The 16887-nt window shown below is 39.6% G+C and overlaps 1 protein-coding gene across 10 annotated transcripts in view; it reads right to left on the bottom strand.

The window, feature by feature from the left end:
• The window catches only part of NCOA2 (nuclear receptor coactivator 2), a 298877-nt gene that overhangs the window by 133199 nt on the left and 148791 nt on the right, over positions 1-16887 (bottom strand). Inside the window, exon 1 of one of the 10 annotated variants that reach the window (XM_047728303.1) lies at positions 7142-7171. The exons of the other annotated variants lie outside the window; for them this stretch is intronic. The gene's annotated coding sequence lies outside the window, so the exon portion shown is untranslated. Of the gene's footprint in view, positions 1-7141; positions 7172-16887 lie in introns of those variants that run through there. 10 annotated transcript variants of the gene reach the window in all.

The raw sequence follows: 16887 nt of genomic DNA, 5'->3' as shown, positions 1-16887 counted from the left end.
ACAAGATAATAAAGGCATATGGAGCGACGAATGAGCCAAAGTTACAAAGCAGAAAAAAGATATGCATTGAGTTTTAAATGTTTGATTAGTTGGTGAAACAGAAGCAACTGAAGCAGACGGAGAGCACCTTTGCCACCACAGTCAACAAATACATGGCGGTTCTCAGCCTTTCTTCACAGTAAATGGTATCACAGGCTCCATTCCTCCAGATTCCAATATTCAGGCTATCGGACAGATACGGAAGCAGGGGAATTTGTAGACCAGGGGCTGCAACTCCACCCCTCCCACCGAAGACAAAAGCCCTACGGAGCATGACAGCTGTATTGAACTTCATCCCCTTCCTCAGCCCCCAAGGCAGACAGAGCCTGGCTCATCTCTCGCTTTCATAGTTCAATCACTGTGCAACACATTGGGACAGGTGCTTAACCTCTCTGAGCCTCAGTTTCCATGTCAGTAAAATTCAGAAATAATAATCACTTCCTAAAGTTTGTATGAAAACTGAATGAGATCAACTACGTAAGTACACAGCCTGATGCATAGAAATTGCCTCCTGAAAGAGAGCCAGCCGCCTTTATTAACAGTCATTATTATCTGAACTACTTGGCTCCTTGTAAGTACTCCACAAATAGCACCTCCTATTTGAACAAAGTGACACTGCCTCCCTGTTTCAATCCTTACACTATAAAAGGAGTATTCCTTCTGACGTATACTCAGGGCCACATTTTTCCTCATTTTTGTGCTCTTTATTGGTGACTTCCCTGTTTCAAATGGCCTCCGCACATAGTGAAGTGAGGTCTAGTGTTCCCAAGCACAAATCTGTGATGCGCCTTATGGAGAAAATACGAGTGTTAGATAAACTGCATTCAGGCCCAATTTAGAACGCTGCTGGTAAAGTGTTAAATGTTAATCTATGTTAAAGAAGGTGTATTTAACAGAAACACACTTAAAGGTATGTATTAATCGAATAACTAAAATGTCATGACCAGAGACACAGAGAAACCTAACTCTATTTTCTCTAGAAGCAATGGCTCTGCATTCACTAATTCACTGTTTGCCATGACTTTATAGAACATAACTCCCGTGAATAATGAGAATCAGCTGTAGTTTTCATTAAATGTAGAACATGGGACAGTGTCTGCAGTTGCCAGAGTTTGGGGGAGGGGGGCTGCCATGAATCTAGAAGAGTAGAGGCAGATCATAAGAGGCCTTCTATTCCCTGCCAAGGAATGTGGACTTCAAATTGCTGGTTACTTCTAATCTGGTTACAGATTAGAAGACAGTGGGCTTGGGAAGGGTCTATACCTTTCTGCTCATTAGCGTATCCCTTATGTCTGGCACAGATGTATCAACTATGAGAGAGACTGCTACCTCACGCCACCTCCCTTTACACATGCTGTCCTCCTGGCTCAAAGCAAAACAGAGGACAGAAGACACCCTGAGCCACCAATTGTCTAGTAGCCACTCTGCAAGTCAAAAGAAACATCTGCAGTTAAATTTAGCAATATATTTTAACACATCGTATTCAAAATAGTATCTTTTCAACATGCAATCAATACTGTAAAAATTACTGAGCTATTTTACATTCTTTTTTGGGGCAGTGTCTTCAAAATCTGAATGCATTCTGTGGTCAAAAAACACTAGCCACATTTCAAATGATCAAAAGCCACTTGTGGCTAGCGGCTCCTATGATGTCCAGCAGAGGCCTAGAGTGCCCTGTAAATCCACCAGGGCCTGCTGATCACCTAAGAAGCAGCTCAAACTTCAACGTCTCCACTAAGTGTCCCCTGATCAATCCTCTTCTCTCTGCACCCCCAGGGACAGTCGGTTATTCTTCTCCTGTACTAGTGAAGACCCTAACAAAATCCTACACTAAAGAATTAAAGAAATGAGCAGGAGGATTTAAGTTCAAGAATAAAACTGGCTACTTTTGCATTTAAGAAATAAAATGGAGGGTACATCAAGGGAGACCAAAGACAAATGATAAAGCTATATCCATACTTTACTCTCCCACTCACTCCCACTCAAATCCAATCTACAAGGATTTAGTAAGGTCCAGCCTTTTCTACCATGAATACTAATGAGAATGAGTGACATCACCTAGAAATAAATACGCCTGTTAGCTGTTAAAGTTTGACGAACCATAGGGATCCCCTTCTGAAAGACTATCCAGACAGGAACTCCTCTCTAAGGAATCTGTGTCGCTATGAAATGACTTAAAACAAATCTCAAGGCAATGGGTGATACTCCAGAGGTGTTTGTTCTCAGTGTTTGAATTCAGATTCTCTGTGGTTTTAATACCTGCATGCTCCATCACAGCAATGTGGTGAGTAAAGGGCTCCACTTGCCAAAAAAAGGGGAAGGTAGCTAAGTAAGAAAATACGTGATACACATCTTTCAGATCCCACAACTCAGAACCTCTCCTCGCCACACTAATCTCATGGTAATTCACAGTCCATTTCTTGCACTAATCTCTGCTACCCAGTATTAATGCTCTCCCTCATACCGCCTTCCTCGAAAGCACATTTCTGCCTTAGCTGAGTTACTTTTTATGAATGTGTTTCTTTTCAGTGCAAACCAAACACCATTTGAATGATGTTTTAATCTTACATATTTGAAATGGAACAGAAGTAAAACTCATCAAAGTACAAACGGAGAAACAAAATCATTTCAGTCTTAACACAGTTCTCTCCTGTCCCTCTGTTCATCCTGTTCTCATTCCAGAATAAACTGGCAACACCACTTGAACCCAGTTATATAGTAATTTAGAGCACAGACTCTGAAGGCAAACTACCTGTTTGAATCCAACTCTACTACTTATTAAGCTGTGTGAGCTTGGACGAGTTACTTTATCCCTGTGTCTCTGTTTCCTCAACTGTGAAACAGGTACAGGATAGCACAGTGTTGCTATAAAGACTAAATGATGGATGGAATGAGAAGGTATTATGCTCAGCAAAATAAGTCAATCAGAGAGGGACAGGTATCATATGATCTCACTGATTTGAGGAATTTGAGAACCAAGACAGAGGATCATAGGGGAAGGGAGGGAAAAATGAAGTAAGATGAAACCAGAGAGGAAGACAAACCATAAGAGACTCTTAATCTCAGGAAACAAACTGAGAGGGCTGTTGAAGGGGAGAGGGGTGGGAGGGTTGGGGTGGCTGGGTGATGGACACTGGGGAGGGTATATGCTATGGTGAACGCTGTGAATTATGGAAGACTGATGAATCACAGACCTGTACCCTGGAGCAAATAATACATTATATGTTAATTTAAAAAGACTAAATGAATAAATGTGAGGTCCTTAGAACTATGCCTGGCACATAACAAGCTCCAAATGAAAGTTAAGTTCATGATTAACAAAACCACCGTTAATTGTTTTGCTACTGTCGTATTCCTCATCACAGATGGGAAAGATAAAAGCCCACAAAATATTATCTTTAATAAACATACATTGGGGCGCCTGGGTGGCTCAGTGGGTTAAGCTGCTGCCTTCGGCTCAGGTCATGATCCCAGGTCCTGGGTTCGAGCCCCGCATCGGGCTTTCTGCTCAGCAGGGAGCCTGCTTCCTCCTCTCTCTCTGCCTGCCTCTCTGCCTACTTGTGATTTCTCTCTGTCAAATAAATAAATAAAATCTTAAAAAAAAAAATCTTCAAATAAACATACATAAAACTAACATTTGAAATTGGGTATTTTCTCACTTAAAATTCTCAAGCAGGAAAGCAAAAACTTGGAACGGCCAATTAAAAAAAACAAAAGTTTCAAAAGTTCTTGTTATCCAAGAAAGTTTTTGCATAATATTTATCATTTATTTTGACTTGAATCTAAGGATTTAGGCACAAAACATGAATTTTAAATATAAATCTCAGAGAGTGCTTTTACAACCCTTTATTCTAGCCAATTAATTTATTATTATAATTTGATTTGCTATCTAAAATGATGGAACCAAACTGTCTAGCTTCTACTTCAAAGTATTTCTCAACTCAGCTGGTTTTTAAAGAACAATTCATTCAATGTCAAAACTACAGCAACTGGTGTTTCTCACAAAATCTTTAAAAATAGATAAACAGTAATAACTAAGTTATCTTTACATTTAAAGCTAATGTAGGTCTATGCTATCCTATGTTAGTGATCATCATATTACAAGCTGTAACTCTTCGTGTTAACCGTAAGCTTGGTGAGAGAGTCACTGCTACACCTGTTAACAACACACCAGAAATGCCCAGTCTTCTCTCTTTAATGTTAAGGACTGCGACACCTGTAGGAGACATGTGCAAGCCAACGGACTCTAAGCTTCTCTCAGCATTCATGAGTGATCAGTTTTAGAGTAAACCCTGTAAAAGGTACCTTGGAACAATTTGTAGGCTATTGCACAGACTTCTTTACTTCATCACTTTTATATCCCCTTCACTTTCAAAGAATTAAACTGCCTAAAATATTGCCCAACACCTTCATCTTGCCAAAATCTTCCCAAACTTTGACTTTCTCAAAAAACAAAACAAAACAAAACCCTAAAATCTCTTAAAAACATAATTGATGGAGTTTTACAACACTGAATACTAAGATCACCTTTAATTTGGTATTTTCTTACCCTATCTTTCCTATAAATTAAAAATCGTTCCAAGAAGCAAACCCCCTCAGCCTGACAAGATCAGACCTGATTATAATATTTGTGGTTAATTATTGTGGTTGGAATTCTTAAGTGTAGCAGGATTTGCAAGTCTAGTCATCTGGCCTGTTTAGACACTACACTGACGTCAAAACTTCTGTCTTTTAACTCTAATAATAAGATTGGGGTTCTTACTCCCCAGCCTCCAAAAGTAAAGATATTTGTAGATAACACAATGTATCATTTGTACTTTTATAAAAGTAATTTAAAATTGTAAAGGCCGGTATTTGACATCCTAGGAGAAAAGCAACACGATCAGAAACAAAAACTATTCTAGTTTTATGAGACTGCAAAAAACGAACGTATTTCTGTCCTAAGTACAAAGGACATACGAACTGGCACAAATGGAGACCAGTTATAACTACCATTTAAGCCTGCTTGTGGAAAAAGTTGCAGAGTTATCAGGAATGTATTCTCTGATTAGCCAAACAAGTTTTACAAAAAATTCCTTTTAATAATGTAAAAGTCCTGTAAGATCCAGGATAATTACATTTATGAGACTGGGTTCCAGTGCCAGATAGAAGTTATCTTGTTCGTTTAAATATCTTATTTGCCTTTGTTTTCTCATAGTGTTTCCAAGAGTATCTTGTAATAATAGCAGGTACTCTGTAAAAACACCTTGAATTTTTCCAGAATCCTTGCATTGATTTAAAGTTAGGTAAGGAGGGGCGCCTGGGTGGCTCAGTGGGTTAAGCCTCTGCTTTCGGCTCAGGTCATGATCTCAGGGTCCTGGGATCGAGCCCCATATCGGGCTCTCTGCTCAGCGGGGAGCCTGCTTCCTCCTCCCTCTCTCTGCCCGCCGCTCTGACTACTTATGATCTCTGTCTGTCAAATAAATAAATAAAATCTTTAAAAATAATAATAATAAAGTTAGGTAAGGGAAAAAAAAAAGTCAGGTAAGGCAACAAAATAAAACTTAAAAGTAAAAACAAGGAAAACCCAATCAGTCTAGCTACACAAATTTTATTATTCAAAAATTTTAACATATGATGCTAGTGAGTCTTGGGCTTAAACCAGTATGTAACTCTGTCTTACAGCCTACTTACAAGAATGCGGGAGAGTCCTATGATTCAAAAAAAATTCTAGAATGATCACAATCACAGTTAATTAACTGTTTATTTGAACCAAGCTGTCTTTTCAAGTAGATCGACAAAAGTGCCAGTGTCTTTTTAAAAAGAAAATCTCAATAATATGAATGGTTAAACTCCATCATGCTAAGATATGGTTTGTAGATATAAACAGGAAAAGAATCTCTTGGGGGCGCCTGGGTGGCTCAGTCCGTTAAGCATGTGCCTTCAGCTCAGGTCATGATCCCAGGGTCCTCCAATCAGGCTCCAAACTCAGCGGGGAGCCTGCTTCTCCCTTTTGTCTGCCTGCTGCTCTCCTTGCTTGTATGCTCTCTTTCTTGCTATTTCTGTCACTGTCTCTCTCTATCAAATAAATAAGTAAAATCTTTAAAAAAAGAGAGAATCTCCTGCACTTATAATTAAAAATCATTTGAGCGGTTCTCACCATCTTTTAGTGGAAAAGATAAAATAATTTAATTCTTTGTACACTGTGTATACAGTGCATCATAGCCTGATAGGTTTACCTTCTCCAATGTCAATTTCAAAAAGAAGGTATAAAAAAAAAAAAGGTATGTACAAAATAGTTTAGTTTCAAAATACGTGATTTGGAAACATTCTCCCTAAGTGGGGCATATCTGCTCTAGAGGTTAAATGAAAAACATATTAGTGAATTCATTCCTTGGGTATACAACATTAACAGTTAACCCTTTTCAGATAAAGCTTACGATTATCTTTCCCCAGTCTCAGGTTTTTAAGTACTACACCTTCCAAGGTTAAGAACAAAGTACAGACTGCTAAGATAATTAATAGCATTAGCATGAGAAAAACGTGGACAAGCGGTCTCAAGATTAACTATGTTTTTAGCTCTCTGCATGTGATAGCATAAGGATGTAAGAAATCAGAGAAAGTTAGGTACTATATATAATTTTTAAAAAAATCATTCATTCAAGTCCTCAGCCAAAAAAGAAAGCTTTATTAACTAACCAAAAATTAAGTAAATTCAAATTCACTGCAGAGCTCTCTTAAGCTTGAATTACAAAAGGATATTGAAAAAGAAAAAAAAAAAAAAAACCCACAGAGATACAAATATAAAGCTTCTATTTATTCCTTAGTGATTAAGATTTGGATCGAATTCTTCTTAAAATGCTTATCAAAATATTTTCTAAAACAAGCATGAGATTGTATCTGGCCACATAAAGTCACTGTAAGAAACCTTTAATCATGACATAAACACAAAAGAAATAAGGACCACGAAGGACAGCACTGAATCTATCTGTTCCTGAGAACATTGTCACTGCCCGGCTGTCAGGCTCGGTCCTCTGTTGGACAGCACGCACCTCCAATCTGCCAGCACACAGAATTCCAAGAACATTACCAAATATTAAGTCAGAGCACTTGGGAAACACACCTTGTAACTGTCCACAGCCTCTGCAGTTCAAACCGGGGCTCAGCAGCTTGTCTTCCTCTTCACCAGTGATGTAAATAAAAATACCACACATCACTCTTCAAAAAAGCACAAACCCCCCCAAACCCCACAATTAGCAATACATTTATTGCCTCTGAGATAAATCTCCTCTATTAAACCAGACCAACATTATGCCTTGATGTGACCTAAGCACATGCTGAGCCCCCTGCAGCTTATCTCCTCTATCATTTGTTTCTAACGATAGCTGACAAACTAGCTTCACAAATCCTTTTTTAGCTGCTGATCAGACAGATCCCCCCTTTGACAATCCAGCATGGTGGAACACTCGAAAATTCTTCCTGCTTCTATTCTATTGCTTGCTCTAAAAACCGGTTTCCTTTTCATTGAGATAATAGCCTTTTCTGCAGTCACATGACTCAGAAGCTACATTAGCAGAGCTTTATGATAATAGACTAAGCCTCTACCCCTCCTGTTATTAAGAGAATGTCTTTTTCTTCTTCTCTCTCTCTCTCTCTCTCTCACACACACACACACACACGCACACACGTGGGCATAATGCACACATGCATTCAATACACATGTCTAAAATTATTTACTCTTCTTGGAATTACCATAATAAATTAAAAAGTATACCCTAAAATGAAAATGCTCCCAATTTCTAACTCTGCTGCTAAAAATAACTGCTAAGAACAAACACTGATGCATGACCTTCCGTTCAGTACGATGCAGCGTGCTGCCCATCAACAGTCCCCTATGAGCAGTGATATAAATGCTATAGTTAGAAGAAAAGGCGTGCTCTCTCATTCATTCTCTGGAGCCCGGCCCCCGCTGATCTAAATCTCATAGATCTGGCATAACAAAAACTTTGGAGACATTATAGCTATCCACATATTGGAAATGGGTTCCCTATTTTAGTAAAACACATGTTAAGCACACTTTGAAACACCAAAAGGTACTTTTGTTAGGAATATATCCTCATTAAGAAACTTATAAGTTGTTCCAAGAAGAAAAACGTTCCCATGGCCAAAGCCATCTTCCAAAATAATAATCAAAAGTTCCTTTCAGTCTGGCCAGTTTGATTTATTTCTGATAAACCACTGACTCGCGAAACACATCATGTGGAAGCACTCGCACAATGCCTGACACAGAGTCCTTGTCCCAGAACGGTTCTCACAGGTCTCTAGTAAAAGGTTAAAACACTAGGCAAAGAGACTGCAGATTACATTACAGACTTACATCATTTTCAGTTATGATCTTCTTATTATTAAAAACTTTTCAAATCGACCAAGCAAGCAATTTGGGGAAGGAGTTTTTAAGTGTAAGAATGTGTTGAGAAGTCAGAAAGAGATGGGGTAAGGAGCTGCCCCAGGAGAAAACCATACTGAAGCACAACGCACACTGGAAGACAGACGTAGACAATGAGGCTAGAAGAATCTGTTACACTGAAATCAATATATTAAGCTACATTTTACATTCCTTAGTTACAATTATTGCCTTGGTTTTCTCATCTCAAAAATGGAAAACAGGGATTTTTAAAAATTGAAGTATAATTAACATACAATTTTATATTACATTATATGTTAAAATTAACATATAATTTTATATTTGGGTCCGTGACATATGGGTTCAATAATTCTACACACTACTCAGTGCTCACTGTAAATGTAGTACAAAAAGTAGATATAATTTTTTTTAACTTTTAACTATGATAAAATACACATAAAAGTTTACCATCTTACAGTATACAGTCCAATGACAAGTTTATTCCCTATTTTGCAGATCTCCCAGACTTTTTCACCTTGCGAAACTGAAACCTTAATACTCATTAACAACTCCGCATACCTCCTCCTCCCCAGCTCCTGACAACTGGCACCTATTTTCTGTATCGATGAATTTAACTACTTTAGACACCTCATGTAAGTGCCAACCATACAGGACTTGTCTTTTTGTGTACAGATATTTTATAGAATAATTATTTTAATAGCTGGAGATCAAAACAAAGAGCTTTCATCTCACAAAATCATTTTACATGAACTACAATTATAAGTAAACCACGCCAAAATTAGATTCTTTAATACAGAAAACCCAAGAACTGTTACAGACACAACTATATACAGGGATTATCATATAAAAGTGACCTATACAGGGGCACATGGGTGGCTCAGTGGGTTAAGCCTCTGCCTTTGGCTCAGGTCATGATCTCAGGATCCTGGGATCGAGCCCCATATCGGGCTCTCTGCTCAGCAGGGAGTCTGCTTCCTCCTCTTTCTCTGCCTACTTGTGATCTCTCTCTCTCTCTCTCTGTCAAATAAATAAAATCTTAAAAAAAAAAAGTGACCTATACAAAAAAACTCTTAATTTCTCAGAACTCAAAAGAACTGGACAATTCTAATTCCAAGACTCTTAGTTTACTCTGATTACATTACCCACTCCACACTATATCAACAATTTGGGTAAGACAGAGTGGGTGTTTACTAATCCTCTCCACATCACTAACCGGAACCACCACTGCTCTGGAAGGCTGCCCTAATAACTAACAGAGCCTAAAATGACTACAGAGGTGTCAAGGAATATAAGCTTCCTAAAGACCTCTGTGAAGAAATTCAATTAGAAAACAAAATGTTTCTAAGAAAATAAATTTAAAAAATTTTAAATGCTGGCACATGTATCATAAAAAAAGCCAAAGCACAATTCAGAATTATTAAGATGACTAAAGTAATTGTTAAAAAAATAAACCCTTTTAGAGTTGTAATGATTTTAATAGATATCCAAATATTTTCAGTATGCACTTAAAATCTAAAGTCAATAGTCAGGGCATCACAGGAAATTGATGTATCATAGGAAATAATTCTCCTAGTAGATAATGAGAGAAAACTTTTTTTAAAGAATAGCACAGGAACTACAAGGGGCAGTTTTGTGAAATTCATCTACCACATATGTCCTTTTCCTGCTCATATTATCAAATCTTTGGTTATCACAGAAATCACTTCTACAGAGGTAGGTTGAGGTCACAGATACTCTAAAACAAACACCATGTGTCCTTGATTAGCTACAATGGAGTTTTTACAAATGATTTCTCAGCCAAATCACAGGCAACAGCAAAATGCTATGAATTCCCCGATCAAATCAACAGCAGTAAGAAAATGTCTCCTGCCAAACACATCGAAGTAAAATGTCTTGATCCAGATTCTGCGCTTACACTTCAAGATGTATTGCTGTTAGCAAATCTGTCCTTCTGTCATATTTTCTGCTGGCAAGCACAAATAGGTAAAATTTTCTAGCTCCCCTCCTGAGTACAGAAGGTGGCTGCAGCAGATTTTATCATTAGCAACTTTAAACTTTTCTCATCACCAAGACAATAGTGTTTAAAAGGGAATTAGACTAGATAATTTGCAAAGTTGTTTCTAGCTTTCATGTTTTCTGATGGTGGTTATATATATGTCAGTGCGGTTCATTCTTAAACCAAAGCCTGGTAAGAGGTAAAACAAGGATTCCGTAGAGTAATGCTTCATTTTTTATTAAAATGAGGTGAAATTTACATTCAGTCCAATAAACAGATCTTAAGAGTAAAGTTCAAGAGTTCTGAAAAATGAGGGGAGCCTGGGTGGCTCAGTGGGTTAAAGCCTCTGCCTTTGGCTCAGGCCATGATCCCAGGGTCCTGGGATCGAGCCCTGCGTTGGGCTCTCTGCTCGGTGGGGAGCCGGTTTCCTCCTCTCTCTCTGCCTACTTGTGATCTCTGTCTGTCAAATAAATAAATAAAATCTTAAAAAAAAAAAAAAGAAAGAAGAGTTCTGAAAAATGAAAGCACCTATGTAGCCCACACTCCTATCAAGATGTAGAACACTTCTGTGACCCCTTCAATAGTTCTCCTGTGCCCATTCTCAGACAATCTCTCTCTCCTTATCCCCACCACCAACTGCCAATCTTATTCTATTATTACAGATTAGTTTTGCTTCTTCTAGAACTTCAAATCAGTGGAATCATACAATAAGTACTCTTTATGCCTCTTTCAGCATAAAGTTGTTGAGACCCATCCATGTCACCACATATATTAATAACTTGCCCCATTTTAGTGCTAAGGGTATTCGAATATACCGCAGTTTGTCTATCCATTCTCCTCTTGATGGGGCTTGGGTTGTTTACAATAGGGACTTGTGGTAAAAAGAATTCTAAGATGGTTCTGCAAGCCTCCCCAATCCCTGGTCTACACACCCTGCATAAGCCCAAGTATGGTGAGTTTTCACCCCAGTGATTAGGCTGTATTATATGGCACAACTAATTTTAGGATAGAGAAGTTATTGGGGTGGGCCTGGTCTAACCATAATGAGTTTTCTCCGCTGGCAGCAGCAAGCCTCAGAAATGTGAAGCACAAGAAGGATTTGAAGTACCACTGCGGACATGAGGATGGAGGGGACCACTAGTCAAGGACTGCAGGGAACCTCTAAGAGCTGACAGTGGCACACAGCAAACATCTAGCAAGCAAGCAGGATCTTAAGTCCTACAGCTCAAGATACTGAATTTCGCCAACAAGAATGAGCTGGAAGTGGGTGTTTCTTCCCAGTGCCTCCAGGTGAGAACCCGTTCTTGCTGACACCTTCATTTCAGCCTTATGATAACCCTGAGCATAGAATCCAGCCATGTCATGCTGAATTTCTTTTTTTCCTTTTTAAGATTTATGATTTATTTATGGGGGGGGGTAGCAAAAGAGGGGGCGGGCAGGGGTGAAGAGCATCTCCAGCAGCCTCCCCGCTGAGCAAGGAGCCCGACAAAGGCTTGATCCCATGACTCCGAGATCATGACCTGAGCTTGAAATCAAGAGTCAGGGGACGCCTGGGTGGCTCAGTTGGTTAAGCAGCTGCCTTTGGCTCAGGTCATGATCCCAGCGTCCTGTGATTGAGTCCCACATCGGGCTCCTTGCTCATCGGGGAGCCTGCTTCTCCCTCTGCCTCTGCCTGCCATTCTGTCTGCCTGCGCTCGCTCTCTCTCCCTCTCTCTCTCTCTGACAGATAAATAAATAAAAATCTTAAAAAAAAATCTTTAAAAAAAAAAAGAAATCAAGAGTCAGATGCTTAACTGACAGGGCCATGCGGGCGCCCCTGAATCTCTGATCTACACAGAATGGTGAGCTAATATATGGGTGTAGTTTGTCTGTGGTCATTTGTTACACAGCAAAAGTAAACTAACGCAGAGTTATTATAAACAAGCTGCTACCAATATACATATACAAGTCTTTTGCAAGACATACACTTTCATTTCTTGGAGGTAAACACCTAGGAGCGGAATCGCGGGCCCACAGATATGTACATTCTTACCATCTCACATTTCCACCAGCCACGCACGCACCCACAAGGGCTCTGGGTGCCCCACATCCTCACCAGCATTTGGCGTTGTCAGTCTTTTTAATTTTAGCTGAAATCCTAAATCTGTTAGCAGCCTTCTCTACAGATGGGGCGCAATCCTCAACCATCTCCTTCTCTGTGGAGCTTTTAGAACATTTACAGCTAATAATACCACAGTCAGTCTTATTTTATATTCTGCATTAGCATCTCACAGGGGCGAGGTCCAGCCACACTGCGGCACAGAGACTGAAGGGCAGGGATCACGCCTCGTGTTGCTCTTACAGTTACTGCTCTTAAAATTCCCAGCACCAACTCTCCTAGCACTGCTTCTGGAGCTTACTCGTCCAATTTACGTCCTGACATTTATTTTACTTCTAAAGACAATTATGTAGCAATATGAAAGAAATAACTTTTGAAGAGGCCCCTTTATAGAAAGGCAGGAGTGCGACCTTGGGAGTGATACTTTAGTGTGAATCCATATACTACCTCTATGACCCCTAAGCAAGTTACCTAACCTGAGTCAGGTTCAGATGCGTAAATGGCGGGGGGAGGGGGGGTGCGGGGAGCAGCAGTGCCGTGCCTATACTCCATTGTTATTGTGGAGATTCTAGGAATTATATCGAAAGCAACTAGCCCAGCACCTGGCAGAGGAGGACATCAAGCAATGGGAGCTATTACCAGCTCTTAGTTTGATTATGTTCCACAAAAAGAAGAGGGAAGCCATATCAATTACAACTTTGAGGAAAGCGGAAAAGAATATATAATGTTAAGAGTTGTGTTAGGTGGATGGGACCACCTAAGTGATTTTCATCATTTTAAAATAATGGCATTACTTAAATGATCAGTTTTAAAAAGGTGGCAGCTTCTAAAGCTGGGTAAAGGGTACTTGGGGGCTTATAACACTATTCAAATTTCCAAAATACAAATAAATTGAGCCAGAAAATGGCAAACATTTAATCAACAAACATGTCGTGGTATGCTACTATCATATATTTTATTTATTCATATTTTAAAAATGAGATACACTCTGAAGATGTCACACTTAACAAATTGCCGAGTGTGAACAAACTAAATCATCTAGGATATTAATTTATAAACCCATTAACACTGTAATTACATAGATCAGATTTCTGAAACCTGATAAAATATCCTGGAATCATATATCTGTTAAATATATTTTTACCATGATGAGGAAAAGAAAAGTATGTCCATTTGAACTGGCTCTTTTCATTAGACATACAGTCCACAGAATTAGGTCATTAGACCCCTGACCTCCTTCCTCAAGAGCTGACTCCATGATAAAGGAAAAGGCCTACCTGTGAATATCCTGCCCGTGGATGTTATCCTGCCATCACTAACCAGAGATTTTGTTCTTTTGATACGGAGGAAAATGAGCCTTCGAGAAGGCCCAACTGTGCTAAGCGAGCAGTGAGTGCTATTTTGTTGGGTTATTTCCAATAAAAGGCTTATGCAAACAGCAGTGCATAAATGCCTATGATACTACTGCAGTCGATTATACCCACACAAAAGAGAGCTGAGGAGAAGGACGATAGAGCGCAATCACTTCTAAATATGACTCTGCCAAGTTACCACTTCATGAAATGAAATAATATACAAATAGCATACTATACTCCCATCTCAGCATTTGTACCTCATCCAAGGATTTCGGAGGCTTCAAGTACTGAATCAGATTCTTCCCAATTAGCACATATGTACCATCGAAAGTAAGTTGCCTTTAAAAGGTGCGGTTATTCTTTGAAGTCACTGGAGTACCACCATGAGATTACAATTAAAATGCTGAGGTGGTCTGTTAGCTAGAATTAACAAGAACCATAGGAGTCTATCGGGGTTTATACATTTTATACCTCAAGATTCCAAAAATGCCTAAGGCTCAGGAAGCAGATTATATATCTCAAGAATTGAATTCACTGGTAGAATCCATCCCTCTAAGATAGACATTATTCCCTAAAATGTTCTGCCAGGATCAATGACCATTTAGAATAGTAAAATCTCAGAACCAGAAAAAATGTGAGGGCCACCCAGTCCCAGGACTCTGGAAGCCATCCATTTCAATTTCCCAAACTGGGGTAACTCCGTAGTCGCCAGTATATACTTTTTAAAAGATTTTTATTTATTTATTTGACAGAGATCACAAGTAGGCAGAGAGGCAGGCAGAGAGAGAGAGGAGGAAGTAGGCTCCCTGCTGAGGAGAGAGCCCAATGCAGGGCTCGATCCCAGGACCCTGAGATCATGGCCAGAGCCGAAGGCAGAGGCTTTAACCCACTGAGCCACCCAAGCACCCCTTGTTTTTTAAACATTTAACTTCAGAATCATTGACATATTGAGGGAGAAAACGTCCCACACTGTTGCTGAGGGTCCAAAAAGTAACCAAGGGCGGAGCCTTGACCATATTGCTCCTTCAAAACATTAGAGAGGACTGTGATTGCAGGGATAACACAGAAGAGCAATAACATGTCCTTGAGCATGAAGTCTCCTGGCCTCACAAACCTTCTTGTCATCCTTAACTCTTGTGGATTAACCAGATTTGTTTTTCTGGCTCTGTTATTCTCTGAATCCTCTATTCATTAACTTCTCCCAAATAAAGCCAAAAGAACATGTCAGTCACACACACAGAGGACTGGAAGAATGTGGCTCACTATTCTCACTGTATCATAAAGGAGTGCTAGGCAGGTAGATGATAGTAAGACTTTTGTGTCAACCTGTTTTAACTAAGATCTGACCAGAAATTTTCATTTATTCACAAACTTGGCTACAGAAGCAGAATCATCAAAGTAAGACAAAAAGTTTCTCTTTGTGTGGGAGATGCCATATTCTGAGGCAAATAATTAATTATTCACCTATTCCAAATTTTACAGGCACAAGAGGCCCTTGTGACAAAAGGTGCTAAGGGACATGTGTTTTATGTTGGTCTATAAGAATGCATCCCTCACAGCAGATCACTGTATCTCAGAACCTCGAGTCAATCCCAACTCAACTTCAAGTGCCACTTGTGAATGCTTTTGAGGTGGATGATTTCTTTAACCTTCCCCTCACTGGGACTCCTTCTTTTTCTGTCTTCTCCTAGTCTCTCCTTCCTCTCAAAATATCATTAAGATTATGTTTCCTTGTCTGGAAGAGGGTAATAATGATTGCAATCACAGTCACAAGTGTAGAGAAAGAGGGAAAATCTCTTAAGGGGAAAAAAGAAATCTTTCCTTGGAACCCACAGGCCACAGCAATAGTTTCTAAGAAAGGAAAAACATTTTTGATACCTGACCTGCTGTCTTCCTCTCCTTAACAGTTTTCCTTTTTAAGCTTTAGATTAATTCATTTCATCCAGCCAATATTTATCAGTTGCCAATGTCATGTAAGGCACTAAGTCAGGTGCTGGGCATACAAAAATGAACAGGACAAAATTCCTGACCTCATGAGACCTATAATCAAGGAAGGCAAAGAGAAAAGTCGGCAAAATTTATAAAATAGGATAAAAAATGCCATTTCAGGGTCTGGGCTGTTATAGGATCAAGGAGAGAGAATGCCTAACTTTGGAAAGGAAGGCCCAACCAAGAAATATTTCAACGGACAGCAGAACACAAGTAGGACTGCATTGAGTGTATGAGGAAGTGGAGAAATAAGTGTACGAGCAGGAGAGAATAAAAGCAAATCTCTTACTAGGGCTCCAAGGAAACCCCATGAGGGTCCCTAAAAAAAGGTGGTGGGGGCGCCTGGGTGGCTCAGTTGGCTAAGCGACTGCCTTTGGCTCAGGTCACGATCCCAGAGTCCCAGGATCAAGTCCCGAATCGGGCTTCCAACTCAATGGGGAGTTTGCTTCTCCTTCTGACCTCCCCTCTCATGCTCTCTCTCACTCTCCCTCCCTCTCTCTCAAATAAATAAATAAAATCTTAAAAAAAAAAAAAAGTGGTGGGAAAAAATGCTGGAAAGGTGGGCATGAACAAGGTGAGGATAAGCTTTATCTGCAGAGCTAAGGAGGCTGAAATTCACCCTGCAGGGAATAGGAAACCCAGGTGAGCAGCTGAATAACATGATTTTTTTTTTAAAAGGAAGTTTAGGGGTGTCTGGGTGGCTCAGTGAGTTGAATGTCTAACTTTGGCTCATGTCATGATCTCAGGCTCCCCTCTCAGTGGGGAGTCAGCTTGTCCCTGTCCCTCCCCCTGCTTGTGGTCTGTCTCTCTCTCAAATAAATAAAATCTTTTAAAAGATTAAACTAAATGAGGAAGAGAGAAAGAGAAAAGAAAGAGAAAGAGAGAAACAAAGTTTACCAGTGGTATGGACTTTGAGAAATGATACTAGTTAGGGAGAATAGTTTGGAAACTGTACCAATAATATCAGTGAGAAATGATGAGACTAGATGTAAGCTAAGTTATCTAA

Source organism: Lutra lutra, chromosome 4 (assembly GCF_902655055.1).
Source record: "Lutra lutra chromosome 4, mLutLut1.2, whole genome shotgun sequence".
Lineage (NCBI taxonomy): Eukaryota > Metazoa > Chordata > Mammalia > Carnivora > Mustelidae > Lutra > Lutra lutra.
This window is presented reverse-complemented; position numbering and strand designations above follow the sequence as displayed.